Below are 24761 nucleotides of genomic sequence, written 5' to 3' on the forward strand. Positions count from 1 at the left end.
TGAGAAAAGAAGTTTTTGATCTCAATTTTCTGTATTTTATTATAAGAAAAATCTAATCATGAAATAATAATACTTAGCAATACTTCATAGAATGCACTTTTTGTTGTAAAGTATCGTAATCATATACAGAAAAGTACACAATACAAATGTTTAGTGAACTAAATTAACACAAATCGCCATAGAACCACTAGGTGAAGATATGGAGCACATCATGTATCTCAGCAGTTATCTTGACACCCCATTTCAATCACTATTCCTGCCACCCCAAATAACCAGTATCCTGATTATTTTATTTTCTTATAATTACTTTTTCTTATAATTTTGTCTCCCATCTAGAGACTTATACATGCAATCACAGTATATGTATTCTTCTTTTCTTTTTATTTTCATTCAATATTTTGTTTTTGACATTTATCTCTGTTGCTAAATTTACCCCTGTAGCTATAGTTTCAGTTTGTTAATTTTTATTGTCTTGTATTACTCCATTGTACAAATATGACACAAGTTCTTCATTCTTCTAGTGGGCATTTGGGTTGTTTCCTGATTTGGGTTCTTAAGAATGATGCTGCTATAAACACTTGTGTGTGGATCTCTTGGTGCACATGATACATCTAGAAATGGAATTACTATGTTAAAGAGTATGCATATGTTCACCTTCATAAATAATACCAAACTGTTTTCCAAAGTACTTATGTTAATTTACACACACCCACCAGCACAGTGGGAGTCTAAGGGAGTTCACCAGCTTGGTATGGTCGGTCTTTTCATTTTTTGTCATTGTGGTAGGTGTAGAATGTTATCTCACTGTGGCTATAATTTACATTTCCTTAATGTCTTAATGTGATTGAACACCTTTTCAGATGCATATTTCTATATTGGTGTATTTGTGAAGTTCCTATTCAAGTTTTTAACCTAATTTTTGTTAGGTTTTCTGTCTTATTCATTTATAGTTCTTTATATATTCTAGATAGAAACCCAAAACTTCCTGCTGAGGCTTGCTTTTTCATTGATTTAATCGTGTCTTTTAATAAATTCTTAGTTTTAATAATGTCCAGTTTATCAGTAATTTTCTTTGTGAATAAGCATTTTTTCTGTCCAGTTTTCCCCTACCTTAAGATGATAATGATGTCTCGTATTCTCTTTTTTTGTGTGTAGAGTTGAGGTAGGCAATGAGATTTTTAAAAATTCCGTTTAAGGCTCCCAACTAATGGGTTTTCAACACCATTTGTTGAAAAGCTGGTCTTTTTCCCATTGACATGCATTACTACTTATCCTATCAACTGTCCAAATATATGTGGCTTTGTTCTGGGGCTCTGTATTATTCCATTGGTCCATTTTTCCATATGACAAATAAAAAAACTTCATTGTTTTAATTGCTGTAGCTTTTTGGTGAAGTTTTGCTATCCTTCATGTTACTGTTCTTCAAAAGTATCTTGGCTATTTTTGCTTTTGCATTCCCATATAATTTAAAAATCACTTTTAAATTCCATTTAAAAACTGTTATTATTTTTAATGTACTGAGTGAAATCTATGGATGCATTTGGAGAGAATTGACATCTTTCTAATATTGAGTCTTCTAGTCCATGAACGTATGTTCTTCTATTTATTTTACTTTTTCAGTAATAGTCATAGTTTTCTGTGTTAAAGTATTCATCCACAAATTTTAAAATATTAAAATATTTGTTACTAGGTATTTGAATTTTTGATGCCTTTATAAATGAGTACATATCATCTTAAGTTTTTTATTTTTTGATTCTTGCTGATATATAAAATAAAATTCAATTGTACTTGTACTCTACACAGTAAACTTGCTGAAAGTCACTGATTCATTCTAGTAATTTAATAATAAATTCTTTACGATTTTCTACATGCTTAATCATAACATTTTTATTTTGTCACAATTTTTATACTTTTTATTTTTTTCTTGATTTAGTACACTGGCTAGGACTAACCATTTGAAGCTGAATAATTCAGAAGTGATAATAATGGACACTCTTACCTTCTTTATCATTATACAGGGAAAGATTTCAACATTTCACCATTGATATGTGCCGTAGGCTACTGTTCTTTTTTTTAAGATACTATTTATCTTATGCTATATGTTGGCAAATCGAACTCCAATAAAAAATAAATAAATGCCACAAAAAGATACTATTTATCAAATTAGCAAAGTTAACTTTAATTTCTAATTCAAGAGATTTAATCTTGGATGTTGAAATTTATCAAATGGTTTTCTGCATCTAGTTTGATCATATTACTTTCTCCATTATTATGTTGATGTAGTTAATTTGTGTTGATTGATTTTCAAATGTTAGTTAACCTTGTACTTCTGGAATAAAGCCAACTTAGGTTTTACATTTTAAGCTTTTTTTTTTTTTTTTTTTTTTAGAGAGTGCACTCGTGTGCAACTAGGAAAGGGCAGAATGAAAGAGAGAATTTTAAGCAGGCTCCATGCCAAGCACAGACTTGAAGTGGGGTTCAACCCCTTGATCCTGAGATCATTAGCAGAGACAAAATCAAGTGTCACTTAACTCATTGAGCCACCCAAGCACCCCTATATGTTAACCTTCTTATATGCTTGCAAAATTGATTGATATTTTTGCTCACAAATGAAATTGAGCTGTGCGAATTTTCATTCTTATAATGATCTTATTTTGGAGGCCTTATCAGCCTCCAAAAATGAATTAGGAACTATCTATTTTCTGGGAGACTATTAATAAGAGTGATGAAGCCACTGGGGCCTATAGTTTTCATTGTGGGAAAGTTTTCAATTACAAATTCATTTTCTTTAATAGTAATAGGTCTATTCAAATATAATTCTACTTAAGAATTTGTCCGTTTCATTTAAACAATTTTAGACATGTTCATAAAATCATGGAATTATCTCTTTAATGTAGCAGTGTCTGTAATGATGTCCCTTTTTTCATTCCTCATATTGACTATTTTGCCTTCCTTCTCATTTTTTTTTCACAGTCAGTCTCAACAGAAATATATCAATTTTATTAGTTTTTTCAAAGAATCAATTTCTGGCTTTGTTGATCCTTTTCACTGTGCCTTTTGTTCTCTATTTTACCAATTTCTTCTATTTTATATTGTCATTTGAAGGATAATTTGTTGTTATTTTGTCTAAATTCTTGAGCATGGGTGCTTACATCAGATTTTTCAGTCTTCTTTTCTAATACATGTGTTTTGAACAGAATAAATTTTCCACTAAGGCAAAGTATTTAGGTGCATCTCACAAATTTTGTGAGATCATATTTTCATTTATGACTGGTTAAAAATATTTTATAATCTCTATTATAATTCCCTTTTACTCATAAGTTATTTTTAAATTATATTTCTTGAGAGCTTATTTGGAGGTTCTAGCAGGGGAGCATAGTTACTCATATACCCTTGACTGAAGAACCATCCTCCTCTAATGGGGATGGTCGTCCTCTTCAGTCCTCTTCCACCGAGCACACAGCTTCGGGAGGGACGCACATGGAGCGGTGCATTATACCCATTCTTGTGGGTGTGTAGTGGCTTTGATTTGCATTTCCTTAATGAGTAATGATGTTGAACATCTTTTAATTTATTTATTAGCCATCATATGTCTTTAGAGAGATGCCTGTTCAATATTTTGCCAACTTTTTATGGGGTTATTTTTTATTATTATTGAGTTGTAAGAATTCTTTTTTTTTTAAGAATTCTTAATATATTCTACATACAAGTGCCTTATCAAGATATAATTTGCAAATGTTTTGGTTTTCTTATTATTATCTTTTTCTTTAAAATAGTTTATGGTGGTTCTAATGTCAGTTTGCTGAACAAAAGTTCTGGTAGCATCTATGATATGCTATGAAATTCTCACATGAGTAGATAGTTATGGAGGCAAAAAACGCTGGTCTAGCTGCTTAGCTGCCAACACTTCCAGAAAATTCATTTACGCTGTTATTTATGTAACATTTTGTCATACTTTATATGCCTTCATACAGATCTATTCAAAAGTATCTGCTAAAATGATTTCTGTATAAAGAATTAAAATGTATTTTAAAAGAAGACCAAAGTTGTACCATTCATTACTCTTTTTACTCTCTTGGTAGTGTATTTGAAACACAAAAGGTTATGATTTTGATGAATTACAAGGTATATTCTTTTTTATCACTGTGTCTTCAGGTGTCTCATATAAGAAATCAGTGCCTAGGGATCCCTGGGTGGCGCAGCGGTTTAGCGCCTGCCTTTGGCCCAGGGCGCGATCCTGGAGACCCGGGATCGAATCCCACTAGGGCTCCTGGTGCATGGAGCCTGCTTCTCCCTCTGCCTGTGTTTCTGCCTCTCTCTCTCTCACTGTGTGCCTATCATAAATAAATAAAAATTAAAAAAAATAAAAGAAATCAGTGCCTAACTCGAGGTCACAAAGATTTACTCTTGTGTTTTTTTCTAAGAGATTTATATTTTAGCTCTTACATTTATGTCTGTGATCCACTGTGAGTTAATTTTCATGTATGACATAAGGAGAAGATATAAATTCATTCTTTTACATGTGGATATCCAGTTTTCCAGTAAGATTTGTTGAAAAGACTATTCTTTCCCCATTAAATCATCTTATCATTGTCAAAAAATCAATTAACTATAAATATGAGTGTTATTTCCGTTCTACCAATTCTATTCCCTTAACATATGTCTATCCTATGCCAGTACAATGCTGTCTTGATTTCTGTAGCTTTTTAGTAACTTTTTAAAAAAGACTTTATTTATTTATTCATAGACAGAGAGAGAGGCAGAGACACAGGCAGAGGGAGAAGCGGGCATCATACAGAGAGCCTGACATGGGACTCGATACAGGGTCTCCAGGATCACGCCCTGGGCTGTAGGCGGCGCTAAACCGCTGCGCCACCGGGGCTGCCCTCAACTTTTGAAACTAAGAAATATGAGTTCTCCATCTTTGTTTTTCTATTTCAAGATTATTTTGGCCAGTATGAGTTTCTTGTATTTCCATGTGAATTTTAACATCAGCTTGTCACTGGCTGATGGAAAAAAAAGTGAGCTGAGTTTCTAATCAGCATTACCTGAAATCCTTAAGCCAGTTTGGGAAGTACTGCCATATTAACAATATTAAGTCTTCTGATCCATGATTATGGGATATCTTTCTATTTACTTCGGTCTTCATTAATTTCTCTTAATAATATTATCCAGTTTTCAGTGTACAAGTCTTAGGCTTATTTTGTTAAATTTATTTTCACATATTTTATTATTTTTGATGCTATTATAAAAGGGATTGCTTTCTTAATGTCATTTCAGATTATTTATTGCTAGTCTGTGGAAGCATAATAATTTTCGTATGTTGATCTTGTATTCTTTAACCTATCCTGAACTTTTGCTTATTAGTTCCAACAGTCTTTAATGAATTCCTTAGGATTTTCTGTCTACAGAATCTACAGAATCATGTCATCTACAAATGTAGATTGTCTTACTCTTCCTTTCAGGTCTGGATGTGCTTTAACTTGCCAACTGCCTTAACTAGTACTTCTAGTGCAATGTTGACTAGAAGTGGTGAGAGTAGATATTTTTGTCTGTTCCTGATCTTAGGAGGAAAGCATTTAACTTTTCATCATTTAATTTGTTAGCTGTGGGTCTGTAATGGATTTCCTTTATCAGGTTGATGAAGTTCCCTTCAATGCCTAGCTTGTTGAGTGTTTTATCTTGAAAAAGTGTTGGATTTGTCAAATGATTTTTTTCGTCTATTTAGATGCTCATGTGGTATTTGTCCTTTATTAATATGATTTATTTTATTGATGGATTTTTCTATGTTGAACCAACCTTGCATTTCTGGATAAATCCCACTTACTCATGGTGTATAATTCTTTTTATATGTTGTTGGAATAATTTTAATAGTATTTCATTGAGAATTTTTACATTATTCTAAGGGATATTTATCTTTAGTTATCTTTTCTTTTGTCATTTCTATTTCTGGTAACATACTACCAGCTTCATTGATAGAGTTGGGAAGTGTATATCTAGGAATTTTCTTTCATTTAGGATTTAGTTTGTTGGCATATAGTTGTTCATAGTATTCCTTTATTTATTTATTTTTAAAGATTTTATTTATTTATTCATGAGAGACACACACAGAGAGAGAGAGAGAGAGGCAGAGACACAGGCAGAGGGAGAAGCAGGTTCCCTATAGGGAGCCCAACGTGAGACTTGATCCCAGGCCTCCAGGATCACGCCCTGGACTGAAGGCAGCGCTAAACCACTGAGCCACCCGGGCTGCCCATTCCTTGGTTGATCATGATGCCTTTTTTTATCCTGATTTTAGTTTATTTGAGTCTTCTTTTCTCTTGGCCAGTATAGCTAAAGATTTGTCAGTTGTGTTGATCTTTTCAAAGAACCAACTTTTGGTCTATAATTTTTATCAAATTGAGAAATTTTGAATAAATTAGTCCTTCAAATATTTTTAAATTTCTTTTCTTCTCTCTACTGTCTACCGGGAGTCTAATGATATGTATCTTAGAGCACTTGGTATGGCCTATAGATCACGAAGGTTCTGCTCAATTTTATTTTTAATCTAATTTCTCTGGCTTTATTTTAGATAAATTATATAGGTAGGTCTTAAAATCCACTCATTTTCCCCCACAATGTTTAATCTGCTGTTAAGCCCATCTAGTGATTTTTTTATTTCAGATATTATATTTTTCACTTTTAAAAGCTCTATACACACACCCACAAGGAAAAAACAAACAGATGGGATAAATAGAAAACAAATAACAAGATGGTAGATCAGTCTCTCATCTAGCAAGAAGGAATGAAAGCTAGCCTATTCGTCTTCTGCCAGAACCATTGGATATCTGAATATGAAATTAAATACATTCTAAATGGTTCCGCCTTTTCATTTTACTGATAGGACAATTAAAGTTTAGAAAGTTTTAGAAACTTGCCTGCAGATAGACAACTACTTCAGGCTGAGCCAACTTTAGGACTAGAGCTCTTTTTTTAAATACTAACACCACTTACATTTCTTTTACCCTTCACAATTTAGGTAGCATCTTCTTATGCTTTTTGACCTTGTATATTATGTTTTGCCATTCATCCTACAGAGATGGCATTTTCCCCTGTTTTTCTTTGGGAAAGAATCTTGGGAGATTTTTGAATGTTTGTTTCTCAGAACACTTGTGGTTCTATAGCTGATTCCACACAACCTAAAGTAAAAAGATTACAGGAAGAAAGCCATAGCATGTCTCCTTATATTATCCTACTGCAGGCCACCCATTGGTAGTCACAAGAGAAATGGTTTTCTGTTTGAGAATTCCCATTCTGCCCTTGTCACTTCAATACTAAAGGGCTCAGAAATGGTCTCATACTTTCAAAGAGGCCTAGAATTGTTGGTGGTTTATTCTTTAATAAGTCTCATTTTTATAAGGAATAGCAAGTTGGGTTGCCTTTCTGCATGTAAGTTTTTGCAGTAGGTCCTTCAGAGTATGAAGAGTAAAACCAGTTCATATCACTCCTAAGACTTTTTCCTTCTTTTTATTTCTCTTTTTTGGTGAGGTTACTGTCTTAAAGTATATGCATATTTGTAGATATGATAAAATATAAGGAAGATTGTATGAGGAAATCAGAGTATCATTAGATATTAAAAACTAAAACTCAGGGATGTAATGGAAAAGGATATATTCTTTTCAACCTAATATAAAAGCTGTTACATGCAGTCCAACTGTCTACAGAAATGGTAATGGAAAAGATTAAGACACCAATTCAATTGCAGGACAAAGCTGTAGTCTTAGATTTACAGCTTTTAAATTGTTTAAAAATAGGCTGGTCATCTAATACCTTTTCCTGAATAGCCCAAGAAGGATAATTTTAATTTGATTATTAATTCATTAAACTGTTGTCTGGCCAGTGGTTCATGGAGAGACACACTGTCATGTGAGTACATCCAGTTTTTTCCAGTCCAATCATAGCATTTGAACCCACTGAAAGGAGACAACCAGATTTGCTTTTGGGGGTCTGCCTGTTGATCATGTAGGTTCCTAAACAAATAACTTAACCACTGGGTGAATATCTAATTAAAATTCCCAAATGAGGTATGGTCTTCAAATGTGTGAAGTTTGTCTGCAAAGTCTTTAAAGAACTCTACTGCAAAATCCAACATTTTTTTCTGCCAGTCCTTTGCTGGAGTCTCCCTTAGACTTGATATCCCTAAGTTTCTGTTCTTCTCAAATTCATCAAATGGTCATTTGGCTTTTTGATGTTTAGTGTCTGGTTGAGGCAGTGCAGGTACCGACTGGAATAGCTGAGGCACAGCCTGTGGAGGCTGGTAAGCATGCAGCAACCAACCCCTGCTGACCATGTCACCTCCTCACCTGCTTTCAGTTTTTATTAGTTCACTAGGGCTACTGTAACAAAGTACCACGAAATGAGTGGCTTTAAACTACATGAATCTATTATCTCACAGTTTTGGAGGCTAGACATCTGAGGTCAAATGTGAGTGGGGCTGGTTTCTTCTGAGGGCTGTAGGCAAGAAACTATTCTGTGTGTCTTGCTTAGCTTCTGGTGGTTTGCTGTATCCCTTGGTTGATAGAAGCATCACTCTGATCTCTGCCTTCATATTCACATGGTGTTCTCCCTGTGTACATATGTCTGTGTTCAAATGTCCTCTTTGTACAAAGACACCCAGTCATATTGGACTGGAGCCCCACCCTATTCCAATATGATCTCATCCAGTATGCAGTTACATCTGCAATGACCCTTTTCCAAATAAGGTCATTTTCTGAGATTTGTAGTGATGAGGATTTCAACACATGAATTTTGGTGGGGACACAAGTCAACGCATAACTCTCTGCTGGGGTAGGTCTACAGGATAGTTAATCCAGGAAAGTTCAGCCCCACTACTAAAGGTGACCTCTGGGGTCTTCACTGAATAAGCTGTATGATCCCCAAAGACTCTCCCCTCTGCTAGTCAAAGCTCGCCTGTACCCTTGAGATGTATGAGTACTGGGAATTACTCAGCTTTTAACCTGGATTGTCCCTTGGTCAGCATTTTGGAGCTTTAACTCTCTGCACATATAGCCTACTAGTCAGAAGAACTAGGTTTCTGGAGCTCTTCCCCCTATGGCTCTCTCCTTTCCAGAGCTCTGCTTGCAAATTCCAGCTTCTTCAGCCCCCATTAATTCTAATCACCATTTCCTTTTTCAGCAAGCCTGCTGGAGTCAGTCCAGTCACCTCTGTCTGGAGTCTTTCTCTCTGCCTATGCAGTACAGAAATCACTTTCAGGCAAGAAGCCAAGGTGATCAAGGATCCTGTGGTACCTATATTTAAATGCCTGAATATAATTGTTTTATATCTTTGTTCCAATTTTTTAGTTATTAAATCTGGTCCTTTTTATAGCATACTCAAGAGCAGAAATTCAGGGTGTGCTTTTAAAAACTTTTACTTTTAAAACTGAGCTATAAAGTCATCTGTATTGATGTAAAATTCACAACTTGTAGATATCTTTGGAGCATTGAATACTGAGATGTGCTACTTACACATCATGGCTTAACTAAAAGGACTGCAGAGCTATCTTCTAAGAGGCTCACAAAAGCTCATTAGTGACGTTAATCACAGATCTTCTCTCAGCCATAGCCTGTTTGTGTACGAGTAAGCAGAAATATCTTAGTTTAGCTAAATCTGTTCTCAGGCCACAGGAGGAAGACAAGTGGGGTTGCATCTCTAGGCTTCAGGCAATCCCAAGAAGCTTCAGCATGTGAAGTTCACACAGCTGACTGGTTTTAATGTTATGCCCCATAGGCTGGGAAGAAATACATTTAAGTTTCTACCAAACATTTGAGTTCAGAACCACCAAATTATCTTATCCCAACTATCAGAATTTCTTCAAAGACGTTACAATGGAGAGGAGGAGAGGCAGGCCCCATACTAAGTGCTTTAGAGTCAGACCAGGTTGGGTCTGAGTCCTGACTTCTCCAATCACTTTGGCAATTCCCTCTGAGTTTCCTAATTACTAAAATGGAGATGTTTATTTTATAGGTGGGTTGTGAGTATTAAATAGGAGCATGTGTCTGCCACTACAGCCTCATGTACAACTGGCTCATGGAAAAGCAGATTTGGCTTGGTGTTGCGGTGGAAAGTTAATCGGAGACCTGCACCCTAGCATCTGCGCCCCATTGCCCTGTCTTATGTTTTTTACCAATAGGCATGCATTTCCTAGGACTTTTTCTTCATGATTTAAAAAAAAATTACACATACCCTTATTAAGTGAAGATAGAGGCAGGAAAATGGTAAGTCAGTACTTGTCATTTACATCTTTGAAGGCATTGGTTTACTAGCATGTTGGTTTAAGGCAGGTGTAGGACACCTGCAGAATAAGTCTCTGCACTGCAAGAAGACTAAGTGCATCAAAAACAAGCTTCTCCTACATCATAACTTCGCATAGGGTCAGCACCCCCTGTGCAATTTCACATAGAATCAATGTGGATCAGACAATAATAAACTTTTCTATAAAAATACAGCCAATAAAAACTTCCATATATACATGAAATAAATCAGACTCACAGACATTTTGAATGGGAAGAGATCATAGAGGTGCAGTGAAATGATTAACAGCTGTTTAGAGAGTTATCATGTCAGTAGATGCCATTCTATTTCTTGTAAGGAAGTCTCCAAATCTACCTAAGGCGTCATAGGCACAGTCAGTGGATACATCATTGCCACTTTCCTATTTTTCCATGGAAACAATGAAGAAATTATTCCCCATCCTACTTTCACTCCAAACACTATTTTTAGTATTAGCATTTGCTATGGAAACATTCACTTAGTTCTTTCACCTTAATGTCATATCATTTCACTGATAGAGACAAGAGGGGGAGCTGCTCCAGCAGTTTGCAGGAGAGAGCATATGTTTTGGGTACCAAACAACTGCCTTATGAGAATGTTTTTGTTCATAACTCAGTCAAAAATAAGAAACTGCCCAAATAGTGACAACTTTCTGTGATTGAAAAAAAACTCCTACATTTCCTTTTTTATATTTGTTTATATTTTATTTTTTATTTATAATCCATCAAATGAATAAGATGTTGCATTCCTATCAAATGTTGCTAATTTGTTCTAAGAAGGTCAGCTTTCTGTAAAAATTTTACTGGTGATTATCAGAGACTCAGGAAGCTACAGAGTGAGTAAGAGGTGGGCAGGTACATAATACAGGCTCCTTTAGAGGCAGGTGTGAGGTGTAGCTCAATGATCAATGTATAACCTGCGACCAGTTGCCCAACGTGGTCCCCCATACAATGAGGCTGAAGAACATGAGCTGTAAGATCTAACCTTCTAAATATGAATTTCAGTCACGTAGCACATCATGCTGGGGAGGCAAGACAAGCTCCAGGAAGCTCCATCTAAATGAAAATCGTGAACTGCATTGGGTACTCAGAAACACAGCAGTGTGTTCATTGGCAGAGATTATCACTCTTATTCAGTGCCTTACATTTATACTCCCACATTTGTTCTCCTTGCTTCTAAATTAGTCAGTGTAAAGACTTTTAAAAGATTAGCTGGTTTAAAGCCACATTTGCAAAAGGAGCTATGTGGGCCAGCACATAAATCAGATATATGCTTGTTTTATCTCTCTTTCCAAGAGAAAAATAGTGGTTTAGACTTTTTCTTCATAAGCTTTAATTAAAGATCTCATTTCTCTCATTTCAAATATTATCCCATATAAACATAAAATGGGGACTGTTATAGGTATTGTTCCAAAATAATCTTTGATTCATCCCCAGTCCAGGAAGCTGATATCTTTGGACAAACAAATATTTGTTAGGTTAGAGCAGGAGTTTTAAATAGTGTTTAAAATAACATCATTAATGTTAAAAACTAGCAAAACTATGATTCTTAGATGGCATAATGGAAACAGTTTTAAGAGGGAAGAACTAAAAATAAATCTTTTTTTTTTTTAAATAAATCTTACAACACTTGAGCAAGCTAAAGTTGACTTTAGTTACCAGAAGATGCTGTTATGAACATTCCTGGAAAGGTCTATAGGTTGCCGAAAGGTACTTAAATGGATGCCTAAGGATCTAAAATTTCAGACCATCAGTTTTGGTATTTGTCAAAAAAGAAAGTGGGAATGTCTAGAAGAGTCTCAGTAAGGGTCTGAATTCCATTAGAGCAGTTTACATGACAACCTCCACTGAAAACATTAAGGTTAGGGGTACCTGTGTGGTGCAGTCAGTTAAGTGTCCAACTCTTGGTTTGGGCTCAGTTTGTGATCTCGGGCTGGTGGGATGGAGCCTTGCATTGGACTCTGTGCTCAGTATGGAGTCTGCTGGAGATTCTCTCCTCCTCTCCCTCTGCCTTCCCTGCTCATGTGTGTGTGTTCTCTCGCTCTCATATAAATAAGTCTTTAAAAAAATAAAATAAAATGTTAGAGTTATTAATGGAATTCAGCCAAGGCATGTTTAATGAGACCTCGCCTATAGATTGCCAGTGAGTAGGGACAGAGAAGTGGAGTTTCCAACAGTAAGAGTAGGGAGTTCTAAAATACATTTTGTATTAGTTTCCTATTGTTGCAGTAACAAATTACCATAAATTTAGTGGCTTAAAACAACACAAATTAATTAAAGTTCTGGAGGTCAGAACTCTGATATGTATCTCATTAAGCTAGAATCAAGGTGTTGGCAGGATTGTGAATCCATTTCCTTGCCTTTTTGAGCTTCTAAAGGCTGCCCACTTTCTTTGACTTGTGGCCACACCCTGCACCTTCAAACTGAGCAATACTGACCTGAGTCCTCACACTACCACCTCTTTGGTCCCTGTTTCCTTTTCAAGCACCTCTGTGATTACATTGGGCCCCCCTGAATACTCCAGGAAAATGTCCCTATTTTAAGATCAGCTGGTTAATAAAATTATTTCAATGCCTGGTAACTTTAATTTTCTCTGAAGAAGGAAGAAAACCTGTCTGTTCAAAAGACTAAGATGGGAACTGAGAACACACACCACATGAGAGCAGTTAGGACTAGCTGCTGTGGGGAACCAGAGGAGAAGCTGCCCAGAGACAAACGAAGTAGTGTCCAGTTATGTCCTTTGGGTCTTCTTCTACCCTCTGGCTCAGTCAGTCTCTTGGACCCACTCATAGCCATTGACTCAGGAATTCCTCCTCTGGATCTCTCCTAAAGGATATAATTATAAATGCAGACAAATTTTGTGCACAGATATTTGTCAAAGAATGTTTTAGAATACCTTCAAATTGAAAACAATGAGTAGGGACATGGTAAAATAAATGGTTATATCCACATGATGGACTATTAGCCAGTTACTAAAATTTATATTTATGGGGACTTGGTTATCACATAGAAGATACTTGTATTATAATGTAGTTGAAAAAAATCCGGACTCAAAATTATGTATTTGGCTTCCTCTCAGCTCTGTAGAAGACATTTGAATTTGCAGACTGACTCCAGTGCCTTTTTTATAAAAGAAAAACCGGAAGGAAAAACAATAAAATAGCAACAGTGATTCCTCTGGGGTTGGACTCTTTCCTTCTTTCTTATTTTATGTATTGTCCCACTTGTTTTTTCAGAGAATGTTTAAAGGTAGTAAGGCCCAAGTAAGGCTGGAGACTATAAATTTTTGTGGTTTTGGTCTGCATGATTCTGTGATTTTCCTTGGCAGCATGGAAAGTTCTGGCCATAGGAAGAGAGGAGGTTGATGCTGAAAAGGCAAGGCAGGCCACAGACTAGGTGAAGATATTTGGATATTTGTGCTCCATCACTCTTGTGTTCATATATATATATATATATCTATATATATATATATGCACACACATTTGCATATATGTACACACATATATATGCATAAATATGTACATGCAAATATACATCTATTTTCAATACAGGAGTTATATCTAGACTATATAAGGAATTCCTACCAACATACAAGTAGAAGATAGCTCAATAGAGGAATAAAGGCCATGAATAGGCACTTCACAAAAGAGAATATCAAAATAGCCAATGAAAAGACACTCATCATTAGGTATCAGAGAAATGAATATTAAAACCAAAATGAGCTATCACTACAACACCCACTGGAATGACTAAAATTAAAAGACTGACAATACCACAAATGAGGTATTGAAAAGATCTGAGCAACTGAAACTTTACATTAACGATGGTAATGTGAATCAGTCCAACCACAACAGAAAAGTGTTTGATAGTACTAACTAAAGTTAAATGTGAATATACTCTATGACTCAGGATTCTACCCTTGGCTACTACCCAATAAATTAAGTGCTTATGCCTACCAAAAACATGGGTGGGAATGTTCATAGCAGATTTATCATAATAGCCCAATCTTGGAAACAATCCAAATGCCCAAGCAGAATAGAATGAGTAAAATGTAGTATATCCAAACAATGGAATACAACACAGCAATGAAAAGTAATGAACTGATACAACAAAGATGACTCTCACAGAGATAATATTGAATAATAGAAGTCAGACACAAAAGAAGAGATACCGTATCATCTATATATGCCTACTTATGAGGCTTAACAATATAGATCACTAATCTATGATGATAGAGTCTGGCATAATGGTTAACTTGAGGGTGTGCACTGACTGCAAACAGTAAGAAAGCTTTCTGAGGTGCTAGGAATGTTCTAGATATTATTGTGGATAATGGTTGCATGGGAGTGATGGCATGTAATTAAAAATTCAAGCTAAACAAGAAGTGTGCCCTTTAGCTCAGTTATATCTCAGAAAACAAAAACAAAGCCAAACCACAACAAAAAACACTACCAAAATTTAGCCCATCCTGAAACAATAAGATTTCATGAAACTTAGCATCTGTGATAAATTTCTAACAACTAAAAAAAAAAAAAAAAAAAAAAAAAAAAAAAAAAATTCTAACAACTGTAACTTTCTAGCCCCAGCCAACACTAAACCAGAATTATTGAGAATTACTACCTCACTAAACCTAAAATACCTTCCTACAGATCAATAAACTGGCCTGAAAGGATGAAAAGTATCTAAGGAAATGCATCCTATCAGAGAAAATATAGAATGTCCTGAACCTGTACTAAACATAAGCTCATCTGGTTTTATAATCTACCACCTATTTTCCAAAAAAAAAAAAAAAAAGTAAAGATTTATGAGAAAACATTCAGAATCACTGAAATAAAGGTGTGATCTAAATGCAGAGCCTCATGACTGTTAGAATTGTCTTGAAAAGAGTTAATCACTAGTTAGAGCTGAAATGCACACTATTGTTTGATTGTGTGAACAAAAATGTACCTGCCTGGATGTGTGGTGACAGATGATGCCATGTAAATAACAGGCAAGGAAGTAGGAAATATAAAAGAAAGCAAATGTGCTTAATGCCTGCCGACAATTTCTTAGAACAAAGCATCAATATCAGATGATGTAGATGAGAATCTATAATCTCTAGACCACATTTCCAGACTCATGTGAAAAATGGGATTATGCTAGACCACCTTTCAAATTTGGAAAAATTCAGCCCCATATGTAGGAAATACTTAGAAATACCATATAAAAGTCAAGAGTTTGGAGTCCTATTAGTGGTCTGACACTCAGGGTGGTCTTGGGCATATTGCACAACAGAAATTCAAATGGGAATAATTTTTTTCTCTTATTTATTTATTTATTTATTTATTTATTTATTTATTTATTTATTTATGATAGTCACAGAGAGAAAGAGGCAGAGACACAGGCAGAGGGAGAAGCAGGCTCCATGCACTGGGAGCCCGATGTGGGATTCAATCCCGGGTCTCCAGGATCACGCCCTGGGCCAAAGGCAGGCGCCAAACCGCTGCGCCACCCAGGGATCCCTCAAATGGGAATCATTGAAAGCAACTAAGATGGTACAATGTATAATAGGTACTCAATAAATGATAGGTATCATGATCATAGTTACATATTAGATCCATCTTCCTAGGTGGTAATCTTGGAGGAAGAGGGTCCAAGCCAATCTTATCCAGAATTTAAGAGTTAGGGAGATACCATCTTACATCTTGGTAGATCAGTGTTGTTGAGGTGGGGGTGGGGCATTGAGCGAGTTCATGCCTGGTAACTTTAATTTTCTCTGAAGAAGGAAGAAAACCTGTCTGTTCAAAAGACTAAGATGGGAACTGAGAACACACACCACATGAGAGCAGTTAGGACTAGCTGCTGTGGGGAACCAGAGGAGAAGCTGCCCAGAGACAAACGAAGTAGTGTCCAGTTATGTCCTTTGGGTCTTCTTCTACCCTCTGGCTCAGTCAGTCTCTTGGACCCACTCATAGCCATTGACTCAGGAATTCCTCCTCTGGATCTCTCCTAAAGGATATAATTATAAATGCAGACAAATTTTGTGCACAGATATTTGTCAAAGAATGTTTCAGAATACCTTCAAATTGAAAACAATGAGTAGGGACATGGTAAAATAAATGGTTATATCCACATGATGGACTATTAGCCAGTTACTAAAATTTATATTTATGGGGACTTGGTTATCACATAGAAGATACTTGTATTATAATGTAGTTGAAAAAAATCCGGACTCAAAATTATGTATTTGGCTTCCTCTCAGCTCTGTAGAAGACATTTGAATTTGCAGACTGACTCCAGTGCCTTTTTTATAAAAGAAAAACCGGAAGGAAAAACAATAAAATAGCAACAGTGATTCCTCTGGGGTTGGACTCTTTCCTTCTTTCTTATTTTATGTATTGTCCCACTTGTTTTTTCAGAGAATGTTTAAAGGTAGTAAGGCCCAAGTAAGGCTGGAGACTATAAATTTTTGTGGTTTTGGTCTGCATGATTCTGTGATTTTCCTTGGCAGCATGGAAAGGCCTGACTGTAGGAACAGAGGAGCCTGATGTAGAGGTGAAGTTTCAACCAGGAAGGCAGAGCAGGAGGACCAAGAGGTGAAGGCACTGGGAGTGTAGAGGAGCAGTTGGGGTGATGTCCATGAGGATCAGGACTGCGAAGGATGGATGCTATGGAGGGATGACTCTTAGGACAAGAGAGCAAAGAGCAGAAGTTTGGGGGAGCAAGACCAGGGTAGGAAAGAGTTGGAAAGAGAGAGTAGGTAGAGTAATACATTTGAGGGAGATAGAGCAATCCAAGGCTGTGACAAGTCATGGTCAGAGCTGATGGATTAAAAGATATTTATCAAGCAACTACTATGTAGCAGCACTCTGCTAAGTGCTGGATATGCAACAATAATGCTCAAAACAGATACCGACTCTGCCCTCTTGGAGTCATGCTCTGATGGGGGGATTCAGTATGATTTAATTTTGGAATTAGCCCCCTACCAAGAGTGATACTCTAAAAAAGAGGTACAAGTGGGAAACACAGGCCAGGAAAAAAAGACCAAAGGAAAGACACTTAAGCTAAAACCTGAAGAATAAGAAGGAGTTAGCAAGGTGCAGGGCGAGGGTAAGGTGAAGGGCAGAAGCAAAGTAATCCAGGACAGGGAGCTGCTCAGGTGAGGGCACCAGGGCAGGAAAGAAGTTGAGGTGTTTAGTAACTGGAAGAAGGCCAGTTTGGTGTGCAGTAAGTAGATGGGGGTACTGAAAGGAAGCCCATGAAGGAAATTGGCAAGGAACAGATCAGGCTCCCTTAAGGGATTTGGATTTTCTCCTAATTGCATGGAAACCAGTGGAAGGGTTTTGAGAGAGGGAAATGGCATGGTCATATGCCTGGAGGAGGTTGAGAGGGATAGTGGCTGGCATCTGGATACTGCCAGATAGTCAACCTATGGAGAAAATTCCTTAGGAATAGGGTTCATGTGGCCTCTTGACTGTGAGGCTCTTTAGTTTGATCTCTGTCACCAAGGCTCACCTGGGCATAAGACGGGTGGCACTGTTTTTTCCTAGATGGCTCCTGGCTGATCCTTCACTTCAATTCTCTACCTGGGTAGGGATGCCTATGCCTGGGGTCTATTTTTGGAACCCAAAGAAAGACAGGCAATTTGTGTGTCTTATGAAGACCCAAGAGCAGAATCCTGGGATGAAACACTAGACGTAAATACTCTCGTTTTCTGATATCCCAAAGGATTCCTCTTCCTGAGTGTGGAAAGGGCTACTTCTTTCTTTTTGAAGCTGAAAGGTGGTTTTGAGTTTGCAGAAATTAGTTGCCACTTTTAGAAAGGCAGCATGTTCAGTGCTGAGGGTGCAGACTGGGGGATCTGCTGCTACTTCCTGTATGACTGTGCACGTATTACTTACCATTTTCATGCCTGAGTCTCCCCATCCACAGGATAGAGAGAATAACAGTACCTCATCTGGAGAATGGGAGTAATGGCTGATCTTAGCTCAGGGTTCTTCTGGGGACTGAATGATTTAAGTGAGCAATTATTGTAAATGGCTTAGAACATTTGATAAAGATGTGTTCCCAGATGAGGTGCAATATACTTAGAAATAGCATAGTCTTCTTTCTTTTGCCATATCAGTGAGGTTCTTAGGGATAGCTGTGAGGTTTTCTGGAACCCTGGAGAGGGAGACAGGGAAGGGTGGAAAAAACAAACCCCTGCTCTTAGTGTTATGGTTGTCTGTGCAGGCTTCCAGAAACTACATGGTTCTCGACTTCCTTTGAACCTTTAGCAAAGCCTTGCTAACATTTTAGCCTTTTCTTAATCCAGCTTCAAGGTTTTGTCCAAGAAGCATTAAGGAGGGAAAGAGCTCTCTTGAACCCACGGCAGGGCCCTGGAGACCAGAGTATTCAGCAAGAAGGTGGAAGTGACTGGGAGGTGGGAGGGGGACATTTTTAAAGGATGAAGGTGCTTGCTCTACCAGATGCCAGATAATCACCCACTTTTCCTAACCTATTCACATAGTTCCCTACCGCTTTCTATTTTGGGTGTTGACACCATGTTCTTTCTCAGCCTTAGCTAATCACCAAGAACTTTGGTTTTTGTTCTCTCAAAACCGCCAGTAACTTCAAAAGCCACCCACAGCACACACAAATAAAGTCAGAGGCTTAAGATATTCTGGAACAAATAAAATTGTTAGGTGAAAAGATAACTTATAGAGTCAATAAATATTTAGTAGTTATAATTAAAAGCGTGATTTTGAATAGCAAAGAAGCAGAGGCTCAAGGTGAGAGAAGGGTGTGTAGATTCGCTTGTAGTTAGGTTAGTTTGAGGATTTTGAAAAGAGGAAACACACCTAACAAAGTCACTGTCTCTGAGAGTGATGAGTCACCTGTTCATTTCAAATGCAGGTTATTAACTTGGGGGGGGGGGGCTGTAGACTGATCCCCAGTATCTATCTATTCCCTTCATGCAAAGAATTTATAAAGCTCTTAACCATCGAGGAAGGCTTTTAAGTGAATAGTTTGTGCCAGATGGATTATATTCTTCTAAAAAAATTTTTAAGGAAATTTCTCTTTTTATGCTCAAGTAAATGGCCTCTGTCCTTAGCCTTTTCCCCCCGCCTCGGATTCTTCTATTTGGGATTTTGATCTGCTTAACGCGAGGCGGAGAGCCTTTCCGGGTTCTACGCTGGCTCTGCTGCCGCTGGCTGTGCGCGTGTTGGCTTCTGCGGGCCTCAGCCTCGGGGTCTGCAGGGAGGAGTCGTCGGACCCAGCGCCCTAGGACGTCGTGCAGATTCAGGGTGGTCCCCCGCCCCGCCGACGTCGCCGCTGAATCGGACGTCGGGTAGCACTCTCCGCCGGTAGCCTCATCTCCGGTAGCTGGAGCGTGAGCCGCTCGCGTGTAAGCTCGGCGGCCTCGGTCTCCGCGGGGACCCGGCTCACGTCGGTCGCCCCGCCCCGCCCCGCCCCGCTCTCGGGCACGTGGCTGGGCGGGGGCGTCCCGTGCTGAGCGTTCGGCCGCCGCCGCTGTCCTGCGGGCGCTCCGCTGGGCGGGCTGGGCGACCCCCCGAGGCCAGGAAGCTTCCTACACCGACCAGCTTGTCTTTAAAAGAAAAAAAGGAGGGGGGGGGGGGCAGTGAGCCCGAGAAGGCGGCAGCAGCCTTTCTTCCCACACTTGCGGTATCACAACAATGATTCACCTCAACACAGGCGGCAGCTTCCCTAATTAGCCCGGAGACGCTCGGGACCCACACGGTCATAAAAAAAAAAAAAAAAAAAAAAGATACTTTTACTTTTATTCAAATGCATACTTCCCACCCGCGGCGCCCACTCCTTTCGGCCCCGGGCCCGCGGGCCGCCGGCTCGGCGAGGCGGACCCGGAGCGCCCCAGGCCCCGCGCCGTCGGGCCGCGAGCCCCGCAGTGACCTGGAAGCCTGAGGCTGGCGTCGGGCCGGATCGCGGGGCCGCTGCTGGACCCCGGCCTCTCCAAGGTAGGGGGGCCTGGCCGGGAGCCCCGACAGCGCCGCCGAGCGGGCCGGCCGCGGCGGGGCAGCGGGAGCGGCGGGGCGGCGGGGAGGGTCCCGGCCGGGCGCACCGGAGAGCCAGGGCCGCCCGGCGCCTTCCCCCGCCAGCTGTCGGCTGCGACCCGGGCGGCGGGGCCGGCGGGGCCGACGGGGGCGGCGGGAGCGGCGGGGGCGGCGGGGCCGGCGGCGGCGGCGGGAGCGGCGCGGGCGGCGGGGCCGGAGGGAGCGGCGGGGACGGCGGGGACGGCGGGGCGGCGGGAGCGGCGGGAGCGGCGGGGACGGCGGGGACGGCGGGGCGGCGGGGACGGCGGGAGCGGCGGGGACGGCGGGGACGGCGGGAGCGGCGGGAGCGGCGGGGCCGGCGGGAGCGGCGGGAGCGGCGCGCCGCGGGGGAGGTGCGCGCGGCGGCCGCGGGCGAGCGGAGCGGAGCGGAGCTGAGCGGCGCGGCGTCCGCCCCCGCCGAGCCGAGGTGGAGCCGAGCGGAGCGGCGCGCCGGGAGCTGGGAGCGCGCCCCGAGGCCGGCTGAGGGCCGCCCGCCGGAGGGTCGCGCCCGCGCCCGCGCCCGCGCCCCGCTCTCGGGGCCCCGACCCGGACCGCGGCGAGCCGGGCGGCCACCTGCTGCGTGGCGCCGCGGGCCTCGGCGTTCCGGCGCGGGCGGGCGTCCGTGCGGTCTGGGGCGGGGGCGGCCGGGCGCGCGCGCCCTCGGCGGAAGCGTTGCCCGCACCGTGCGGACGGCGTCCCTCCGGCGCCTCGCCGAGCCCGGGCCGCCGCCTGCGCCAGGTACCGGGGCGATGGGAAGCGCGCGTGGGCCGCCGGGCGGGGGCGCGGGGAGCCCCGGGGGGGCGGGGACGGCGGGGGCGGCGGGGGCGGCCGGGCGCCCGGAGCGGGGGTGGGGGCGCCGTCCCCGCGGCCCGAGAGGCGGCAGACGCGCTCCCCCGCGCGCCCAAACTTTCCCGTGGCTCGCTCTGCTGGACTTAACTTTGAGTCGGGAGGTGAAGCCCAGCAGCCTCAAGCTTTACGAAAATAACCGAACCGGGAGGACGGTGCCGCGGGCCTGAAGCGCTGGTCTGCGGCGTCGCTGTGCTTGCGTCCCCGCCGCCCCAGGGCCCCGCGGGAGAAGTCCGCGGACGCTTCACGGAGCGTCTTCCTTGGACTTTACTGCTTGATTCGTAAACGGGTTTTAGGCTTCGATTACAAGCCACCAGGAAGCGATTCTGGGTTTGATCTAAGAAATAGTCCAGTTGCGGGGAGGGGGGGGGGATGTGATTCTTACAAAAATTATAGTTGACATACAACGTGATCTTAGTTTCCAGTGTGCAGCATAGTGATTCGGCAGTTCCATACGATACGTAATGCTCACCACAGTGTTCACATTTTTAATGAACAAAACAGATCTTCATATCAGGCAGGGCTTTACTTTGAGGTTAAGTAAGCAGTGATCGGAGCTTAGGTAGCTACTCAGATGAGCTGACATTTGGCTTTCGAAAAACAAGGGAAAAAGGAATGCCTCGGTTTGAGTTGGACCTGTGGAGGTACAGGCTGACAGCTGGCATCGTGTCACTGCTGAGCACTTAATTTGGGGCCAGGAAATTTATCAAGTGGGAGACAAGCAGCTGTGTGATCCTTTTAGAGCCCACCCCATACCTTCTCAAGCTGGTATCTTAAAATATCCTACTCTCTTATTCAAGTCTGCGGGCTTCCTTCATTTACATAACACGCGCTCAGGACCATGGAATAAATCTATTTAGACCTCTGGTATTCAGCTTGGAACTCAGCCACCCTCACCCTCTCCCCACACACACACCTGGCATTACAGAGCATGGTGGTCACTCCTAAGAACCACTTGAGGTTTTGAAATTGTGAGGGGAAACATCTGGAGAGGGCCCAGCAGTGGTTTCTGGGATCCCTGTCTTTGGGGACTGGTGGAGAAAGGTTGAGGTGGCTGGTTTCCTGGCCCTGTCCCAGTGCCAGGGGCTCAGTGTCCCTGAGCCATGTTGGAGCCTGAGGCAAAAGGAAAAATCACTGCTGAATCCTGTCTTTATTTAAAATCGTGATATTTAGTACAATGTGGATTTTGTGTTCGTTTTGATGTTCTGAAACTGCATTAAAATGTTCATCTTAGGGAGTTTCTTGGTATCTCCTTAAGTACTGTGCCTGAGCAGCCTCAGTATACTCACTTGTCTCACTCTAGTTCTAGACTGTCAAGTTTCTTAACTTCTGTAAGCATCAGTTTTCTCATTTATAAAATTTTACAAAGCAGACCTTCCATGGGTGTTGCACAGCTAATGCACAGCACCTGGCTGTTGCATAGGACTGGGCATATGGGGACTGTGAGAGGGTGGCTTTCCTAATCGTATGGCCACTCAGCTTGGTCATCTTGACCTAGTCACCGAATCCTTCTGACTCTCCGTTTGCCATTCAGCAAAATGGAATTAACAATAGCCAGCTCACGGGGATGCTGTCCCGTTAAATGAGAGAACGTGTATGAAGGCACTGGTCCTCCTGGAGGGTAAGTTTTCCGTGATGGCTTGGTGGGCCCAGATTCGCCTTGCGAGCTTGCAACCACGTGTTTTTCCTCTTGAGGTTAGCCTTGTGCCTTGTCCTGCACCGACACTCATAAATTCTGCTTGTGTTACATGAAGACACTTCGGAAGCAGTTGAATCAAAGCAGATGTGTTTCTTGCCGAGGGTTATTTTTGGCGTGGCAAAGTTCATCAGCCACAGTCATAATAATATGCAAAATGTTTTATAAGTGTATTTAACTTTGCCACTCCAGACACACCGCTTTGGTTCCCTTTTGGTCCTCATTCATGATTGTGATTTTCATGAGCTTAAGTCAAGTAGTATTATCTCAGTCACTAGCTTAAAGCGGCTGGGTCCCTTGAGAATCAGTGTCTCAGTCTCTCTGGGTTACCCTTGGAGGGCCCCTTGTCCCTGCAGGTGGTCTCTGGGTCCCAGGTTTAGTCACATTGGGGTGTGGGGAAGAGTGGCCTCTTGCAGGTCGTCTGATCCTTTTGCTGTCCTCTGGCGAGTTTCCCCACCACGACTGAGCCTCCTTTCCTTGTTGCCACTGAGTATGGTCCAGTGAGGTTTCATGGGACAAGCCACAGATGGGGCCTGGCTCCTGCATCTGGCCGAGAGGTCTGCATATTCTGGATTTCTTCTAGGTCTGTCCTGGGCACCTGAGAAGCTGCCCAGGTTGCGTGGCACTATGCTAGGCTTCCATTCCCGCTGTACCGAGCCATCCCCAGTGTTCCCAGTAGGAAGCAGGATGAAAACTTCCCATGCTTTCCATGTCTCTCTCAGCCTGCAAAGGATTTTTCTTCCCTTACCACCCTTTCTCCAGGCAAGGGATGGGGGGGCTTGGTCTCTCCAGGTTCCTCTTTTCTCGGTACCGGAAGAGCCTTTTTTGTTGTTTTAAGATTTTATTTTTGAATAACCTCTACTTGTAATGTGGGTCTCAGAACCACCCTGAGATCAAGAATTTCATGCTTCACCATGGACTGATCCAACCAGGCATTCCAAGACCTGTTGCTGCTGCTGCTGCTGTTTCTTCTTCTTCTCCTTCTCCTTCTCCTTATTCTTCTAATTCTTCTTTTCTTTTAAGCTTGTGGGGCAGGTCTTCCTTAGTTCATATCTTCTGTCCCCTGTGCATTATGACTTAGAATAAAGCTCTGGAATCAACCCTTCCAAGCTCTTCTCTTGATATGCAAAGGGAATTTAAACATCTTTTTCTATTACCCCCCTCCCCTACCGCCCAACATCTTTTTCTGTTACCCCCACCCCCAGAAAAATCACATGTATCCTGGTGGTGTGGGAAGGAGGCATAGAGGAGCAAATTGGGAAAATAGGGAAGAAGTTCCCCTCTTCTCCCTACCCCCCTCCCTGCCCCGGTCCCCGGTCCCATCTTCCTGGCAGGCTGACCTGGGCCATGTGCGCTGGGCTTCTTAATGTGTGAAAAAGACTGGGAAGACTGTAGGACCTGCTGGACATACCAGTCACAGGCTGGGAGGAAATGGGGAAAGAGCAGCTTTGAAGCTTTGGTGGTAGATGGGAGAAGAGACTAGCTTTCTGCTAGCATGTTACCGAGTGCAGCCCAGTAAACCAATTTCATTTGGATTAATGTCTTTCAAACTGTCACCCCTATTTATGCTGCTGTTTCTTCATTATCAGAACCATCCTCCATGTACTTGGCATTTATTAAAAACATAGGGGAAATACAGAAAAATCCAAATCATAATTAGTTGCTTCTTCAGAGTGCTTAAGAATTATTTGGAGAATAAGATTAGCCTTTAGGAAGCCTAAAGATGTGAACCTAAGCTCTGGGTTTGTGGTTTTTTTTTTTGTTTTTTTTTTTTTCCCACATTCAGTGGAAGGTGAAGTGGTCAGGGAAGACTTCTTGGAGGAGGTGACTTTACGTAGCATTAAAACTTAACCACATGGATCTGAGATAAAAGAGAAC

The 24761-nt window shown here is 41.4% G+C and overlaps 2 protein-coding genes across 8 annotated transcripts in view; both read left to right on the plus strand.

Moving 5' to 3' along the window:
• Positions 1-13482, plus strand: part of TSGA10 (testis specific 10) — a 174078-nt gene extending 160596 nt beyond the window's left edge. For 2 of the 6 annotated variants that reach the window (XR_013389370.1, XR_013389372.1), the window contains exon 21: positions 13390-13482. The gene's annotated coding sequence lies outside the window, so the exon portion shown is untranslated. Of the gene's footprint in view, positions 1-9174; positions 9371-10005 lie in introns of those variants that run through there. The other 4 variants (XR_013389368.1, XR_013389369.1, XR_013389367.1 and 1 more) reach the window with 4 other exon arrangements.
• Positions 13483-19783: 6301 nt separating this feature from the next.
• Positions 19784-24761, plus strand: part of CRACDL (CRACD like) — a 135056-nt gene continuing 130078 nt past the window's right edge. The window contains exon 1 of one of the 2 annotated variants that reach the window (XM_077915051.1): positions 19784-20266. The gene's annotated coding sequence lies outside the window, so the exon portion shown is untranslated. Of the gene's footprint in view, positions 20267-20953; positions 21080-24761 lie in introns of those variants that run through there. The other variant, XM_077915050.1, reaches the window with a different exon arrangement.

This window comes from Canis aureus, chromosome 11 (genome assembly GCF_053574225.1).
Source record: "Canis aureus isolate CA01 chromosome 11, VMU_Caureus_v.1.0, whole genome shotgun sequence".
Classification (NCBI taxonomy): domain Eukaryota; kingdom Metazoa; phylum Chordata; class Mammalia; order Carnivora; family Canidae; genus Canis; species Canis aureus.